This window comes from Mus caroli, unplaced genomic scaffold, assembly GCF_978045245.1.
Source record: "Mus caroli unplaced genomic scaffold, Mus_caroli_1 scaffold_6, whole genome shotgun sequence".
In the NCBI taxonomy this organism is placed as follows: domain Eukaryota; kingdom Metazoa; phylum Chordata; class Mammalia; order Rodentia; family Muridae; genus Mus; species Mus caroli.
In genome coordinates this window covers 64714072-64733406 of record NW_028227261.1, presented here as the reverse complement: position 1 = coordinate 64733406, position 19335 = coordinate 64714072, and positions in this window count along the sequence as shown.

Sequence of the window (19335 nt, the reverse complement as noted above, 5' to 3'; positions counted from 1 at the left end):
GCACATTTATTATCCAACCATCAGTTGAAGAACAAGAACATCTCGGTTGCTTCCTATGTGTGGTTTGTATAGAGAGAGCATCAGTGAATGTGCACGAACAAGTACTTTCTACAGTAGGGTGCAGAATCATTTGGATTTATACTCAAAAGTGATAGAGCTGGATCTTGAGGTAGAACTATTCCCAGCATCCCAAGGAACCATCACATTGATTTTCATACTGACTGTACCAGTTTGCATTCCCACCATCAATAAATCACTGGTCTTCTCTCCCTGCGTCCTCAACTGCATGCATTGCCATTTGTTTTACTGATCTTCTGTTTCTATTTTAATTAACTTATTTATTTTCTTGATCAGTTTTTATTTTTAGTTCTTTGTATATTCTAATTAACCTTCTATCAGATGTACGAATGGTAATGTATTTTTCCTATTTTGCAGATTGTCACTTTGTTCAAATGAGGATGTCCTTTACTATACAGAAGCTTTTGAGCTTCATGGGGTCTCATTTATTAATGCTGAGCTATTGGTGTCATATTCAGAAAGTTCTTTCCTGTGCAAATGAGTTCAACTCTTCTCTACATATTTTTCTATTTCAGGGTATCTAACATTATATAGAGGTCCTTGATCCATTGCACAGGGTGATAAATATTGATCCATTCACAGTGTTGTACATGTAGCTATCTAGTTTGACCAATACAAGACAATATTTTTTCTCCATTACCAATTTTTATGTTCTTTGATAAAAATCAGAAGTATGGAAGTGTGTGGAATTGTGTATTAATCTTCAATTATATTCTATTCCATTGATCAACATATATGTTTTTATGCCCACATTATGCTATTTTATTGCTATAGCTGTGTAGTACAAATTTGAAATCTGGAATAGTTCTCTTATGAGGCGGGATTGTTTTAGCCATCCTGGTTTTGTGTGTGGATTCCCGTATGAAATTAAATATTTGTATTTTAATTTCTGTGAAGAATTACATTGGAATGTTGATGGGGATTGCATTGAATCTGTGGATTTCTTCTGGTAGGATAGCTACTATTACCGTATCAATCCTACTGATTCATGAACTTGGAAGATAATTTCATCTTATGATGTCTTCAATTTCTTTCTTTAATGTATTTCACTTGCTTGGTTAGAGTTATTCCAAGATAATTTTTGTTGCTCTAATGGAAGGCCTGTTCCCCTGATTCTTTTCTCAATATATTTGTCTTTTGTATATAGGAAGGCTACTCATTTTCATCTGTCAATTGTGTATCATGATACATTGTTGAAAGTATTTATCATTTGTAGAAGTTACATGGTGGTGTTTCTAGGGCCTTCTATGTATTAAAATGTTGTTATCTGCAAATAAGAATACTTTGACTTCTGTTCCTATTTGTATCTCTTTGCTCTCTTTCGTTTTTCTTACTGTTTTATGTAAAGCTTCAAATATTATATTAAATAGTTAGAGTGGAGGGACATATCCTTTTCATATTCATGATTTTATTGGAAATTCTTTGAGTTTCTTCCCATTTAGAATATTGTTTATAGGCCTGCCTTTATCATATATAGGTATGGCATTTGTATCCATAGTGTCTCCATGATTTTTAAGTTATGTTTACAGTTAAAAAATATTTCTACATATATTATTTAGGTGAGAATCATTTGTCTGTTTGTAAAATAATGTACGCTTCCATATGATTATAAGAAATGAAGAAAAAGGAAAGTGAAGAAAAAGAAGGAAGAAAAGAAAATAGGGACAGAGGGGAAGAAAGGAAAGAAAGAACAAATGTAATGGGGAGGGATGGAGGAAACCAGGGAGATGAGAGAGACGGCTTCCAAGGAAGGGAACATTTTCCAGTCTTTATGATCATGTCACAAATCAATGTCCTATTCTTACATTGACCTGGGAAATAGAAGCTCACGGCAATACTTGCTGTTCTCTGCCTTTCTTAGAGAACTCCACTTGCTCCTCACAACTCAGTTTAAGTTTCTTTCTTTTTTTTTTTTTTTTGGTTTTTCAGTTTAAGTTTCTTAATGAAACAACAGAAGCAGGCAGCGATGTAGCTCAGTGCTGGATGTGAGGATTCCAAGAACCAGAGCTGCAGAAACACCTGCCCACAAGACAGAGCTGACTTCCTGTTTATCGGCCTTTTCCCAGTATTTACTGAGTGTCCATTGTGAGCAGCAGACCGCCTTAGTGACCAAGATAGGAGCAGATATTAGAAAACTGGCAGTCAAGGCTGCTACTCTGCAGGGACAAGGCATGCTCCTTTGGAACCAACAGTGTGATGAACGTTTTAGAGGGGCTCCAGTCGAACTAATTACAGCCCACATCCATCTGAGTCACGTGGATCACTGCCAGACTTTTAGATTATTGTGTGGCCATGGGCATATTTTTCCAGAGATCTGCTCCAAACTCATTCCATTCCCAGAGGCTCATCTGAAAAGCCGCTAAATCTGGATCTCCTGGGGAACTTTAGAACAATGTAAACTCCTAGGTCCCTTCCCAAGTGAATATGGATGTGTCTTTCAGGATTGCACAAAAATACCATTTGTGTACTTACTGCTCACTGTCAGAGGCTAAAACACACAGCCAAGTTCCAAACCATTTCAATTTGCATGTTGAGGAATACCCAAAATGCATATTTATTGTATTTTGTTTGTAAAGAAATGGGTACATATCATTATATGATTTATGGGTGCAGCACCATGCCAAGGCATTAAGAAGAATGGGTATATAGTCTAAGCTCCTGAAGACACACTTAACTGAAACCTGCCTTGTCCTTTAGTGACTGTTTGACTTTTGGCTGGTTACTTAACTTTTCTGGGCCCCTGACTCCTCATATGTAAAAGAATATATTTAAGATTCTTAAAACACAATCTGGCCTATACTATAGGGCCCAGTCAAATCCTAGTGACAATTCTTGAAGTATGGCATTGTTAAAGTAATATAAATCCACAACATACAGGCCATGTTTGTGTGGAATGGTATTCTTCTGCTCAGCTGACATGCTAGAAAATGCATCAAATTAAAAAAGCTTTTCCTCTGCACTTGTCACTGGAAGAAAGCTTTTGTAAGAAGTTAACCAGGAAAATAACATGTTTTGTTTCCCAGAAATACAGCTCTCCACAGATATGAATATTTTTATTTCAAAAAGTCCGAGGGAACAAAAGCAAAGAATCTTCTCTATAGGGATGAAGTCAGAAGCAAAAACCAGAGGAAACAGGGAAATTAGTGCATAACTTACCTTTAAGGGTGAATTCCATTTTCTACATGCAATTTGTGCTGGGAACAAGAGATGGCCAGTAGATAAATGTATGCCTGTTTAGTGAATGACTAGTGAATAAGTGCATGCTTGCATATTGAAACTGTGACAGAGTTCTCATCCCTGCCTGACAGATCCCATGAAATCATTGATACCCCTAGGAATATACAGGTTGCTAAGTTCACTCTTCCCTAACTCAGCTGAAGTGACTGTGAAACTTGAAGAGGTTTCTGTGTGATTAGGCTCTGTGTAAAATGTGCTTTCCCATGCACACTCCGTACTTCAAGCCCATAAATTATTAATGTGTGTTATGACGGTTAGAGAAATGTATGGAAACTCACCCAGAATCCAAAATCCCAAATAAAAGTAAATGGTTAAAAGTGAAAGAGACAAAGGAGACAGTTCTATTGGTTTTGTTCAGGTTGAAACATTTCTACTATTCCCTCAGCATTGATTTTTAAAGATATGAATGACACAGAGTGTTGAATAATTCAGATTTCATTTATTAGTCCACTGACCCTATGCATGGCTTCATAAAAATGAAAATAATGTCATTCTCCTGCTTCATTCTGCACAGAATGGGAAATGCCTGTGTGGCTGGGAAGAGCTGTGTGATGCACTTCACTCTCGTACAGTGTATACACATATATTTGCATGTCATACATTTAGAAGAAATGTTGAGATAAAAAAATTCAATAGTGCATAAAAGGGGACCATTTTGCCCCCTACTGGCTACTGGCTTGGTCTGAGGGAAAAAAATGCAGAATATTCTGTAACAACTGGTTTCCTGGCAACTAGAAGTCCATAATATAGGATGCTGTTCTGTGATCTCAGTCTGAGATTGGCTGTCCTGGAAGACTGGGCTTTCTCCTATGGTTTTCCCTGTATGTTCTAAGGATTTAAGTCTGTCCTATGAAACTTTCCAGCTTAACAATTAGAATATTGACAGTGATTTATATAAAACAAAGACCTCAGAGAAATAGATGTGTTCCTTGAGGGTTAGACATTGAATTACAGGTTATTAAACTAATAACAGTTCATGAAGTTGGGAGGGAAATGTGTTGGGGGAATCTGGAGAAGTAAATTGAGATGGAGGATGGATATGATTGTATTTCAATGTATCTAAGAATAAAAGTCTCACAGAACATATAATAAGGAATATGTGAAATGTTATATGAGAGTATTGACATGAGATCTCTTATTGTATTATAGGTATAAAAGGAAATTTAAATAGACTAATTCGTGGTGCTTCTAATTTGGTTATCCCCAACTCTCATTGGGTCAGGGCATTGCCTACAATTTGAGGAAAAATATCTTCTGATATTTTGGTATTCATTGACGTACTTCACTGACATCTGATCTAACGAACTCATTCTAGCAAAGTAAAGTGCTATGGCTTAAGTACTTGTACATTCAAAACCAGCTAAATCTCAGAGTCCGTGGATATTTTCTGTAGGTGATAACCACGTAGACATCTAATAGGAGAAGCCACAGTACAAAGCCTGTTGTATTCTTACCTCACATGGGGCACCAAAAGTCATGGCAAAAGCATTATCTCATATCTAGGGGACACAACCTTTCAAAAAAATCTTTGTTCTTCTGGCTCTTAAAATCTTTCTACTCCATCTTTGTGGGAACAGGATTAAGGATGAGGGTTGAGAGGTGACAGAATCCAGGGAAATCAGACTTCAGCAACCAGAGGCAGGATGCAGATCTAAGTTTATTTCTCAGCACATAAGCTTATATACAGTACTTGAGCCAAACCCAAGCTCCTAAATCCTTGGCCAATCATATCTTGCCACACTTTCACATAACCAAAATGAAAGCCCTACTTGATGAGGTAACTCAGAACTGTGTGGGGATTGGGGAGGCATCATCACCTGTTGGGATTTCTGTGAAAACGGGGGAAGCAAACAGCCATCATCTTGACCTTGGTTCCTTTTTGCTGTCTCAGTGATGTTCTGGGAGCCCTCTTATAAAGCAGATTAAGACTCTTTGAGGGGGACTTCTTGCTCTCCATCCCACTTTTCTTCCACAAGGTTGTCTTTCTCATCCCAACACCTCTTAATTGTGTAGATGGTGCGCAGTGTGTGTATGTGTGTGTGTGTGTGTGTGTGTGTGTGTATGCGCGCGCGCGCGCGCGCGCGCGTGTGAACAACAAATAGCTAAATAACTACAAAAGGAATGATTTTGTAAAAGAGCAAGGTGCAATTATATGGGAGAGTATTGGGAGGAGGAAAGACAAAGGGTAATGGTGTAATTATATTATAATCTCAAAAATAAGTTTTTAAAAAGTGGTATGTCAAGAACTACTTTGAATTCTCGGGGCTTGGGAGGAAAAAAACCAAGAATTTGAACATGATTTTTTTTTTTTATCATCATTAAAAGAGTCTTGCAAGTAAGAACCACACAAGATAAAGAATGTGCCTGTGGCATTTGCCTAGTCAAAAGAGGCACTGCAGACTAGTGGCATTGAAGATCTCATTAGAACATCACCTTCCCAAATTTATCCCAAAGATATCAGAGGGCTTGACTGATAAGATGAGGAAGGATAAGGAAAATGTTCCCTGAAGGAAATAGGTAGCTCTTGCCCCTGTACAAGCTTCTTACATGAAAGAGACACAAACTAGGAGGAAAAACTCTAGTGCTTTAACCTTATGTCACATTTAGTTTACATCATGATAGGACAGAGGAAATTGTGATTAAGATACTTGGTCCTTGCTTCATATTTAAAATTTTTGATTTTGTAATTCCTAAAGATAATCAAAGGCTTCATGTTCTCCTTGGCCCCAACACACATACACATTCCAGTGAGAAGATACAGAAGACCAGATTCACTGCTCAGTGGGCATACTCTGTAGTTAATGCCCAGGCACAATCCAGGCTACTCCAACTTCTTCCTGTCATGATTAAAGTCTTGAGACTCTGGCATGATATGGATGAGGGCCTAATGCCAACCATGTCTTCTTGGCTAAGTCTATAGGTTTGGTTAGCATTTTCCTCTGTGCATTAAATAGTACAAGATAGATATTTTATGGATGTATCTTCTCAATTTATATCTTTCTAGTTTTAAAAAAAAAACTAAAATCTATAGGCCAATTTAAATATGGCTCCCTGAACTTTCAAAAAATTGTTATTGTTGTTGTTGTTTTCTCATTACATGGGGTAAATTAAGGGCTTCTTCCATGTGACAATCTCAGGACTCTCAAACAAAGCCCTTATTGCATCTACTTCTCAGCTTGCTTTTTTTTTTCTTTTCTCTTTCTTTCTTTCTTTCTTTCTTTCTTTCTTTCTTTCTTTCTTTCTTTCTTTCTTTCTTCCTTCCTTCCTTCCTTCCTTCCTTCCTTCCTTCCTTCCTTCCTTCCTTTCTTTCTTTCTTTCTTTCTAAACCAAGCACATCTAGTTTCTCTTGCTTGTGATTGTTTTTTCTCTCCTCATAGCCAAGTTCGGGAACATTCTATACTCTCCTAAAAAGTAGGAAGAACACTCCCTGCAGCTATGAATTGCCGTGAGCATTTCAGAAGATATTCATACACCACCGAACGTAAGCACTTTGGTGAAATGGTTAACTTTTATAGTCAAAATACAGATATTCACTTCTGTCAGAGAGCTGTTATTGTGATTGTTCTTGTGTTTCAATATTGAGGAATTTCCTAGAACAATACTCTGGACTCTTGCCATCCTGCACTTAGGTGTCCTCAGAGGATGTGAGTTGCCAAGATTGTGAGTTACAACCACTGCTTCAGCTTTTATAACAACCATCCTTTGCAGATCATAATCACTGGGATTAACTCTCTGCTTTCTCTGCCCAATGGCAAGAAGTGACAATCCAGAGTCTGCCTGTGTAACTTGTCCTAAGAATTAAACCAGCAGTGGGAACAAAGGGTGGGAGAAGCATAGATGAAGAAAAGGGACATGGAAACACTATTTTCAGTTTCTACAATGTTATCCTAATCAACTAACACTTTCAGCATGGTGGAAAGGAAGAATGGGTGTAAGGCATGTCCTATAAATCCCAATATCCAGAACTCAAGGTTGGTACTGAAGGATGAGAGAAAGGCAATGTACTTACTATATGCAGAAAGCACATAAAACCTTATACACCAGAATCCATGGGACATTATAATTAAGCAATCACCTCCAGCAAAATGAAGTTCTGGGATGGCTGGAAGACTCTAAGGCTTAGTGTACAGTCTAAAGCAGATGACCTTGAACTACCCATGTGCAAGTTTTATCTAAGCACACACAGTTGTGGCAATGGCACGATTACTGAGGAAGAAAAGGTAGGTTGTGTTGTTTTGTTTTGTCTGACTGGAAAGGCTTCATAAGAATTAAAGAACATGCGAACATGTATTATGACATATATGTTTGTTCTGAATGTGATTTACAAACAAGACAAACTCCAAAGGCACTGAAGTCTTCCATGTATCACAGAGCACTGCACTGCTAAGGCTCTGACTTAACACTGCTAACACAAATCCTGCATATCTATCCCAGGTATGGTACCCCAAAACCCTCCTTTGGAGACAAAACAGAAAAACAAGCTGGCAAGAGTAAAATTTAGAGTTCAAATTTTTTGGTCTTTAAATGCAACATTTCAAGACCATCTGATTTGGGACATTAAAAACTGAAACTGAAGTTTCTGAGAAGTTAAACATGCAAGAAACTATCTGAGGCCCAATTTCTCTATTCCTGTTAAGAGTGAATTTAAATTAAGATTTGGAACCCCATGGAGATATTGATATTAAGTCATTAGTACAATTTATTATCCCCATAAGCTTATAACTAAATTTGTTGTCCCAACCTATGAACACACATATCTAGGATTTTTATAATGATACTTTATGGATTTATGAGCTTGTGATTCTTAATCTTACCTGTCAGCTTGCTTGAGCTCAGCAGTGCCTAGGAAGTCACAGGGTGTATCAGTGGGTATGTTTCTAGAAAGTATTCACTAAGCTGGAATGAAAACCTAAAAATCTAGTGGGACCATCCTGAAGGTCAAGACCTGGATGGGGGCGCAAGGGCAGAAAATCAACATGTGCAGAAGATTTTTTTTCTCTGCTTTTGCTACTGTGGTTTATAGCAAGTAAGGCAGACATGAAGGGAAGAAAACTGAGTGTCCTGTAACCTCCTTTTGTGTGTGGCTAGGTATTATCCTGACCTGGGAGGCAGGGAACTAGAAGTGAGGTAACTAAGGAAACTGAAGCTGTACCTTGGCATCTGTGTCTCCTAATGACCTAAATGACTCCTTGTGGCTTGATATCCTTCAGGCCATAGGTAGTTGCTTCCTCCGTATCAGAAAGTAAAGCACAAGAGTGCTTTTCCAGTGCCCACACATGCCCACTGGTGAACATTTCTCAAAAGCAGAAAAAGAGACCTGCAGGCGCTATCTTGACCCTGACATATGCTCAGTAGAGTGGGATAAAATGGAATTCACACTTAAAGAAGGAATTTAACAATAGCATCACAAAGAGAGGACATTAAAAGGGTTTTTTAGAAAGCCATAACCCAATGGGCTGCCCCACACTCACACTGGGAATAATCCACTCTGATCTTTCTGTGATTTTTTTGTTTTTTACTTTCAAAAATCCTGCTTATAAGTTTATGTGTCTCAGCTGAAAGCCTCTTCTCAAGAGCATGAGAAGCACATGGTGTGATGAGAGCTCTTCTGCTCTACCATGCCCTCTCAACACAAAGGTCTTAGTAAGATTTAATCACTATACCATTATAATCCATTTTTGAGATTTCTAGAAGCAATAGTATAACAATAAGTACAAATACAAGGAGGACCCATAGGATGGAATTGTCAATATTATAGAGGAGAAACCCAACACACAGAAGCAGAACTTAAATTGGCTTATTATTAGAAACTCCATCAGTTGTAGATCATACCAGGAGGCTGCTGCACTAATGTTCCCAGAAGCCGCAACTGGTGTAGTGCTAACATGTTTCTACACAGTTAGTAATAACAACACTGCAGTTGTTTCATTGATGCTGTGACTAGACTAGCAAAATCTAAAATCAGACATCCGTTGGTCTTATAACATCTGTTCAAATTGTTATTTCTATTGAGTGCAACTGTAGCATATCTTCTATGAGCTCAGCTTTATTGCCTCTATAGTAACAATGAGCTTATTGTTATCATGTGACTTTTGGGCAATGCAGAATGTCACAAGTAGGCAAATGGTTTGCCTACCACAGTGCAATTGCATCCTTAAGAGTCATTGGGGGGTTCAGAAAGCCAATTCAATTCCTTAAGACAACACAATCATTTTAGGGACCAATTAAAAAAAAATCTATCACTTAGGACCCAGCTTAAGGGGTAGCTTTGGCCTTCAGGGCATTCTGCTCCATCAGAATAAAGTGACTGACTGTGCTGATCATCTGACTGGTGCCATGGTGTGCCAACCTATATGGATGCACAGTAGATTTGACCAGCATGGCTATGGCATATCTTGGAGAGCAGCTTTTAAGACATAGCATTAGAGAGAACAGGCTCATTGATAAAAGGCAATGACCATGTGCTCTGGACTCAGGATCAGTGGTGACAATTCTTGACTACTCAGAACTCAGTTCTCTGTGCAAAGTGAAGTGTTGAGTTTCCTTTTCCTCTTAAAAGATTAGTTGAGCAAAAAGGAAAGAGCATTTATTGTAATTAATTTTCTTTCTTCCACTTTGGAGCTTAGAAAAAATTATATCACTACAAACTCTGTCAAAATTTGTGTTATGGTTTATGTATATATGAACAGTTATGTAACATTAGCATTCCCCAAATTGTATGTTCATTTTCATATGTAATATATCTTTGCATTTTGTTCCATGGAATTAAAGAGGAATTCTTAGTCTTTCTCTTAGCTCTTGGGTTTTAACTGGCATTTCAGTACATTACTTGCTAAAGTAAGTCTTGATTCGATGGCAGGATGAGCCCTTTAATTTATGTGTGAGTTCAAAATAGTTCTGAAATTTAATATGTACTTTATGGTAAAAGTGCTTACAGTAGAGGCAAACAAGTAAGTAAAGGGAAATTTGTGTCAACTGCTTTCTAAAAATTTGTTTTTACTTTGTAACAAGCCTTTAAGTTTCCACTAATTTAAATGGAATCTTTCGACTCATATTTAATGGATATGTCAGGGTTCTGTTGAAGTTTTTGTGGAAATGGTAGCCTGGGTGTACTTTGGAATGCCTTGAAAGTTCGCCAATGGTCTTTGGGATAAAAAGTGTTACTTTTATCACTAAAAGGATATTATTCCTACCTAATAATGACAACAGTAATTTTAATACTTGGTATAATAAGTGGCCATAAAACATTTCACAAATATTTTTGTATAACTGAGGATATTGTAAGTAATGCATTTGCAGTACTGATTTTTCTTAAGACAAGTGATATGTATATAACTATATAAATAAGCCTAAAAAACTACTGCAGATATCTAAGTCTATTTGTAAATGGTGTAAGTTTTATTGCAATATAATTTTAATTAATGGAATATGTTGCAGATTTATTTTTTCATTGTTAAAATATTTTAAGGATGTTTAAAGGCTTAATACTTCAGACACATAAAAAAAGTAAAACTAAGAATGCTAAAGGAAATTATATTGGTGGAGAATTTTAAGCCACCATTCTAAGCTCCATGAGGAATTTCATTGCCTAACCTTCTATTCTAAATACTTCCTTAAATGTTCAAGCTAGACAAGCAAGTTACCCAGCTAATGAAAAGTAGCCAGAGGAGCAAGTTACCGAGGTAGTGAAAAGGAACCTCTGGTCTACCTCTCTCACGACCTAGGACCTAGTAGACTACAAGTCAAACACAATAACTTGGTCTCTTTGATTTTATTTCTGCCTGCAAAGAGTGAGAAAGAGACAGTGCATGATTGTCCTTACTGTACAGAAGTCAAAGCTTCTTCTTCCAGGTGGGTGTTTTGTAGGAAAGAGGGAGAGAGGACTGTTAATGTCATCTAAAACGTATTCTGAGACACAATGTCTGGAGTTGGTCAAAGCAAGCATACCTTTCAAAATGAGAACAAAATAAACAAACATGAAAAATTTGTGCTCAGCAAGATATACTAAAAGAAGTCAGAGTTACACAGTCAGAAGAAAGTGACGTCTGGGGGGATGACTCTTCTGGTCAAGGTCACAGAGCTTGACAATAGATGTTTAATACCTGTAACCATCAGTGTGGAAAAAGAGAACTGGCTCCCACAAATTGTTCTCTGTCCTCTACCTATGCACTGTGTCATGCACGTGTATGTATACACATGAGCACACACACACATGTGAGTACATAAACAAAAAATTTTACAAAGTACTTTAAAGACATTCTGGAAGTTCGCAGCAAGTCAGGAAGACATCAGCAATGAACATGTTAAACATGAGATAAATCAAAATAAATTATCTCCAAAAATATTACAGCATCTTTAATATGTGTAATTAAAATACATGACAATACAGGTGTTGAGCAGAAGGTGATGAACGGAGTTGACAGTGTGTCAAAGTCCTGCTTTATGACAAATTGGTCAGAGTAATCATGTTCATTAGAGTCAATCAACCAAGCTATATTTCACACTTGCCAGATCAACCAATAAAGTATTTGGGGAAGAGGCAAAAAGAATTCTAGTGTATTACAAAGGACAATTAATTAATTTTAAATAGTTAAGTATTAAAATATTAAAGGCAAAATTTTCACAGGGTCCATCCAAGTAGAGACAAGATAGGAACAATAAACATATCCTAAAGGATATTACTCTTTCAAAAATTAAGGTTTATTATTAGACTTGCTGAAATGTCCGACCTCACTCCATGTCACTCATTAGAAAGTTGTCAAAAATTTGAAATTAAAAGAATAGGAGAGCACAGGTGTTATTTGACCCCAGATAGCTTCTGTAATAACAGAAGGATCAAAAGTGCATTTGTGGCAATAAATAAAGGAGATGTTTTGAGGTTTGTTTGTTTGCTTGCTTGCTTGTTTATGGTAACAAGGAATTACCAGTGTTGTGGTTTTAATGAGAAATGCCCCCTGTAGCCTTGAGCATTTGAACACTTTCCCCCAGATGATGGAGATTTTAGAATATATAGCCATACCTGTGTCTGGTTTTTCCATTCTCTTTGTGCTTGCTGAAAGGATGTGAACTTCCAGTTTCCTGTTTCTGTTTCTATGGCTACCTTTTGTTGCCATGATTGTTAAGATGGATTCTTATCCCTCTGCTACTCTAATACAAAATAATTTTTCTCTTCTATAAGCTGACTTTCTTGTGGTATTTGAACAGAAAATAAGTTCATACAAACAGGGACATGAAATACTTCCAAGTCTGCATGCATCAAAGTGCAGAGCTGTGGGTTGGAGTATGACTTCATGGTTAAGAGAGACTAGTGATTTTGCAGAAGACTGGGGTTCAGGACCCAGCACAAATATGGATGCTCACAGTTGCTATAACTCCAGTACTGGGTGATCTGATGCATACATACATGAAGACAACATACTCATAAACATAATAGAAACATAGAGCAAAGGTTCTTCTAACACATACAGCTAGAGAGATGACATTGTGTGTAAAATTCCTTGCCCTACAAGCATGGTAGCCTGGCTCAGCTCCTCAGAACCCATGTAAATCCAGATACTATAGCACAACTGTAATCCCTGAAATCCTACAGTAAGATGGGTGATGGATATAGGAAATCCTCCAGAGCATGTGGAGCAGCAATCCAGACATGCACAGGAAAGAAAAACAAGTCAACTTGTCACCAACAAGGTGCTATGTGAGGAGAAACCAAAATGGATTTGATATGAGGACAACATGAAATCACTAATGAACTGATAAAAAGACAAAGTAGAAAATTATTTCACTAATATGATGGATTTGTTATTAAAGCATTTGTCTCAAAAGGAGAAATCCCAGCCCATACACATGTATTAAATATGGTATATATATAGTAACTTTTTAAATTGTAGATGAAAAACTAAAATATTAGCATTGGCATACAATAACATTGAGAATGCACAAGACTTTACAAGAAATATTATTTATTTCAGTATATAAAAGAGTCAGCACATCAAAATCACTATAATTAGCTACATTACAGAAAAATGATGATAATGTCACAGGCTGTAGATAAAACTTCATACTTTTTCTGATTTCAGCATATTAACAAATGAATAACATAAAGAAACTTCTTAAATCTGACAAAAGAAAACTCGTGATATAAATGTAATGATTAGTTATCAAATACTCTCTAGAAAGGGGGGAAAAAGTGAGTTTTCTAATTTGTAGTCAACATTGATCTTGAATTCCTACCAGGGAAGTGAGATGATAAATTAATCTGATGATTGGGAAGAAAGAAGTAAAACTGCCATTCTTCACATATTACAAGTTCTTGGAAAAATTCAAAAAGAATTTCAAATGACTAGAATTAATTATTGAGTTTTTAATAAGGCTGTTAGAACTATATAGCTTCTATATAATAGCAGCAATAAAAGTGAAATCTTAAAAGCATGAGTATGAATAGTATCAAATAAATCAAATACAGAGAATAGATTCAATATAAGACCAGTAAAATATATATCTTATTATTAAGAAAAGTTATGAATACCTAAATACAAAATGTATGCTGCCCATAGGTTAGAAAGTCTAATACTAGAGAAATGTCAATTATCTTCACATTTACTTATAGATTCAATGCATCTCTATCAGAATCTCTAAAATATTCATTTATCTCTAAATAAATTTCCCAATGCAATATACCTACTGAACCTATTATAATTGTACTGTAAATGTTGAAAGAGGAAAACAAGCAATGAGTTTTATGCAAATATCAGGACTCACAATTTAGACAGCACAATTTTTCTAAGAGAAAAGACATTGAGATAGAACAGAGCAATGAGTATCAACTTGGGTATAAGTAATAAGGCAATGAAGGAACAGATGGATGCACACACAGTGCTCTCATATATAGCTAAGGTGATGCTATGGTGAATTAGAAAAATAAAAAATAAAAACATGCTTTTTGAGATAAATGGTTGTACCGAGCTATCGTTCTCGCCGGCAAGAACACACTCGGACAACCGGAATCTTCTGCAGCAAAAGCTTTATTGCTTCTTCAAGAGGGAAGACCCCAACCCCGGAAAATGGCGTTGCTTATATAGCCCTCAGCCATGGCGTTTCAGCACCTGATGTGGCGTGTCAGCTCCTGATTCATTGCTCGCCCATCACCCCATTACTACACCCCGAGATGAGCAGTGACTAGGCGTGAGTTCACTCTCGCACCTGCGTACAAGGCTTGTTTACTAGTTAGGCACAGCGGAGGCCAGCGCCATCTTATAATGGTGATTGCTCACGGCACGGTTCTCCACAAATGGTTCTATAATTTGTGTTCTACAATTTTGAGGGAATCAGCTGTGATCATGATTCTAAGCCAATAATGTATATACCCTTTAATGGAGATAGATCTCAGACCAATGAGCAGATGCACCTAAGGACATGTGATATCTTGCTTTCCAAAGGAAAGGGAATCATTACTGAATTACATTACTCTGTCTTCAGAGAAGAATTGAAGTGCCCTATTTCCTTGCATCTGCCCCAGCCTTCTAGAATGAGACATACCATCTCTTGATGAGGTGAACTAGTCTTTACGCTAAAATCCTCTGGATCCCTAGTTACAGATCCATCCTGCTACTTTTGGGTCGATGATGCTACCTCACCCAGCCCCAGAGAGCTGGTTGCTGCTGTGCTCCATCCTTCCAGAGTCCAGGTTTGCCACTGTATAGCACCTCCTCTCCAAACCCCTGATTCCATTGTACCATTAATCCAGGATCTGATTTGTAGCTGCACAGTGATTCATAGGGTCTGGGTCTCTGGAGCTTTCTTCTTTCCTTGGAACCATTCCAGAACTTCTCTATTCTGATTCTCAGGTTCAGAGGGAAAACTAAATCACTTTCCTATGGACATAAATGCTGCATAACCATACTCCTTAGCTTGGTGGAACAGTTGTATGTATATGTGCCTCAGGCAGTGAACCTGTGCTCACATCACAAGTGATATAAGAGTTCAAAATAAATAGTGACATCAATTTCACAATATTACAGGAGATTTTCTCCTAGAACACAGCACTATTTGGGCTGATGAAAGGCCATAAAAGACCTAGGACCAAAATGAAAAATCCACTCAGCTAAGCATCCTATAGTAGAGAAAAAATGTGTCCATGGAGACAGTGATACCCTGTCAGATATTAGTGTATCACATGCCATTGGGCATGCTCACCTATTGCCAGCCCTAACCACATCTGAGCCAGTTGCATAAAAACTGTACTCAAGTAATCACCTGGAAACAGGTACTCTGTTCTGCTCAAAAAACATTCTTGGACTTTCACTCTGCTCAAGAATCATTTCCAATCAGAGCAACTGGACCAAACTGTAACAGAGAAATACAAAATAAATAGGAAAAAGTGAGGAGAATATACAGTATAAAGAATGATTCCTCAGAAAAAATGGACATAGTACTACTGGAAGATCAAGCAATACTTCTCCCGGGCATATACCCAGAAGATGTTCCAACTGGTAATAAGGACACATGCTCCACTATGTTGATAGCAGCCTTATTTATAATAGCCAGAAGCTGGAAAGAACCCAGATTGCCCTCAACAGAAGAATGGATACAGAAAATGTGGTACATTTATACAATGGAATACTACTCAGCTATTAAAAACAATGAATTTATGAAATTCTTGGACAAATGGATGTATCTGGAGGATATCATCCTGGGTGAGGTTACCCAATCACAAAAGAAGCCACTTGATATGCACTCACTGATAAGTGGATATTAGCCCAGAAACTTAAAATACCCAAGATAACATTTTGCAAAACAAAAGAAAATCAAGAAGGATGATAATATATATGTGACCCTAAAAATTCCACCAGAGAACTCCTAAGCCTGATAAACAGCTTCAATGAAGTAGCTGGATATAAAATTAACTCAAACAAATCAATGGCCTTTCTCTATACAAAGGATAAACAGGCTGAGAAAGAAATTAGGGAAACAACACCCTTCTCAATAGTCACAAATAATATAAGATACCTTGGCGTGACTCTAACTAAGGAAGTGAAAGATCTGTATGATAAGAACTTCAAGTATCTGAAGAAAGAAATTAAAGAAGATCTCAGAAGATGGAAAGATCTCCCATGCTCATGGATTGGCAGGATCAACATTGTAAAAATGGCTATCTTGCCAAAAGCAATCTACAGATTCAATGCAATCCCCATCAAAATTCCAACTCAATTCTTCAATGAATTAGAAAGAGCAATCAGCAGATTCGTCTGGAATAACAAAAAACCTAGGATAGCAAAAACTCTTCTCAAGGATAAAAGAACCTCTGGTGGAATCACCATGCCGGACCTAAAGCTGTACTACAGAGCAATTGTGATAAAAACTGCATGGTACTGGTATAGTGACAGACAAGTAGACCAATGGAACAGAATTGAAACCCAGAAATGAACCCACACACCTATGGTCACTTGATCTTTGACAAGGGAGCTAAAACCATCCAGTGGAAAAAAGACAGCATTTTCAACAAATGGTGCTGGCACAACTGGCGGTTATCATGTAGAAAAATGCAAATTGATCCATTCCTATCTCCTTGTACTAAGGTCAAATCTAAGTGGATTAAGGAACTCCACATAAAACCAGAGACACTGAAACTTATAGAGGAGAAAGTAGAGAAAAGCCTCGAAGATATGGGTACAGGAAAAAAATTACTGAATAGAACAGCAATGGCTTGTGCTGTAAGATCGAGAATCAATAAATGGGACCTCATAAAATTGCAAAGCTTATGCAAGGCAAAAGACACCGTCAATAAGACAAAAAGGCCACCAACAGATTGGGAAAGGATCTTTACCTATTCCAAGTCGGATAGGGGACTAATATCCAATATATATAAAGAACTCAAAAGGTGGACTCCAGAAAATCAAATAACCCCATTAAAAAAATGGGGCTCAGAACTGAACAAAGAATTCTCACCTGAGGAATACCGAATGGCTGAGAAGCACCTGAAAAAATGTTCAACATCCTTAATCATCAGGGAAATGCAAATCAAAAAAACCCTGAGATTCCACCTCACTCCAGTCAGAATGGCTAAGATCAAAAATTCAGGTGACAGCAGATGCTGGCGAGGATGTGGAGAAAGAGGAACACTCCTCCATTGTTGGTGGGATTGCAAGCTTGTAAAAGCACTCTGGAAATCAGTCTGGCGGTTCCTCAGAAAATTGGACATAGTACTACCAGAGGATCCCGCAATACCTCTTCTGGGTATATATCCAGAAGATTTCCCAACCGGTAAGAAGGACACATGCTCCACTATGTTCATAGCAGCCTTATTTATAATAGCCAGAAGCTGGAAAGAACCCAGATGCCCCTCAACAGAGGAATGGATACAGAAAATGTGGTACATTTACACAATGGATTACTACTCAGCTATTAAAAAGAATGAATTTATGAAATTCCTAGGGAAATGGATGGACCTGGAGGGCATCATCCTGAGTGAGGTAACCCAATCACAAAGGAACTCGCACAATATGTACTCACTGATAAGTGGATATTAGCACAGAAACTTAGGATACCCAACATATAAGATACAATTTGCTAAACGCATGAAATTCAAGAAGAACAAAGACCAAAGTGTGGACACTTTGCCCCTTCTTAGAAATGGGAACAAAACACCCATGGAAGGAGTTACAGAGACAAAATTTGGAACTGTGATGAAAGGATGGACCATCTAGTGATTGCCATATGCAGGGATCCATCCCATAATCAGTTTCCAAATGCTAACACCATTGCATACACTAGCAAGATTTTGCTGAAAGGACCCAGATATAGCTCTCTCTTGTGAGACTATACCGGGGTCTAGCAAACAGAGAAGTGGATGATCATAGTCAGCTATTGGATGGATCACACAGCCCCCAATGGAAGAGCTAGAGAAATTACCCAAGGAGTTAAAGGGAACTGCAACCCTATAGGTGGAACAACAATATGAACTAACCAGTACCCCGGAGCTCTTGTCTCTAGCTGCATATGTATCAAAAGATGGCCTAGTCGGCCATCACTGCAAAGAGAGGCCCATTGGACTTGTAAACTTTATATGCCCCAGTACAGGGGAACCCCAGGGCCAAAAAGGGGGAGTGGGTGGGTAGGGGATTGGGAGGGTGGGTATGGGGGACTTTTGGGATAGCATTGAAAATGTAAACGAGGAAAATACCTAATAAAAAAATAAATTATTATAAAAAAAAAAAGGAAATCCAGAAGGAAGACCAACGTGTGGATACTTCATTCCTCCTTAGAATAGGGAACAAAATACCTATGGTAGGAGTTACAGAGACAAAGTTTGGAGCTAAGACAAAAGGTTGGACTGTCCAGAGACTACCCCACCCAGGGATCCATCGCATAATCAGCCAACAAACCCAGACACTATTGCATATGCCAGCAAGATTTTGCTGAAAGGACCCTGATATAGCTATCTCGTGTGAAGCTATGTCAGTGCTTGGCAAATACAGAGGTGAATGCTCACAGTCATCTATTTGATGGAACATGGAGCCCTTAGAATAGCGAACAAAATACCTATGGAAGGAGTTACAGAGACAAAGTTTGGAGCTAAGACAAAAGGATGGACTGTCCAGAGACTACCCCACCCAGGGATCCATCCCATAATCAGCCACCAAACCCAGACACTATTGCATATGCCAGCAAGATTTTGCTGAAAGGACCCTGATATAGCTATCTCGTGTGAAGCTATGCCAGTGCCTGGCAAATACAGAAGTGGGTGCTCACAGTCAGAGAGGCCCCTTGGTCTCACAAACTTTATATGCCCTAGTACAGGGGAATGCCAGGGCCAAAAAGTGGGAGTGGGTGGGTAAGGGTGCAGGGCAAGGGGAGGGCACAGCATTTGAAATGTAAATAAAGAAAATATCTAATAAAAAAAGAAAAAAGAATGTATAATGATTCTCTAGTACAGACACAGATAAACTGAAATATGTGGAAGAAAATTCAAAATAATGATTTTAAGCAAATGCTCAAAGCCATGAAATAAAGATAATGAATTAA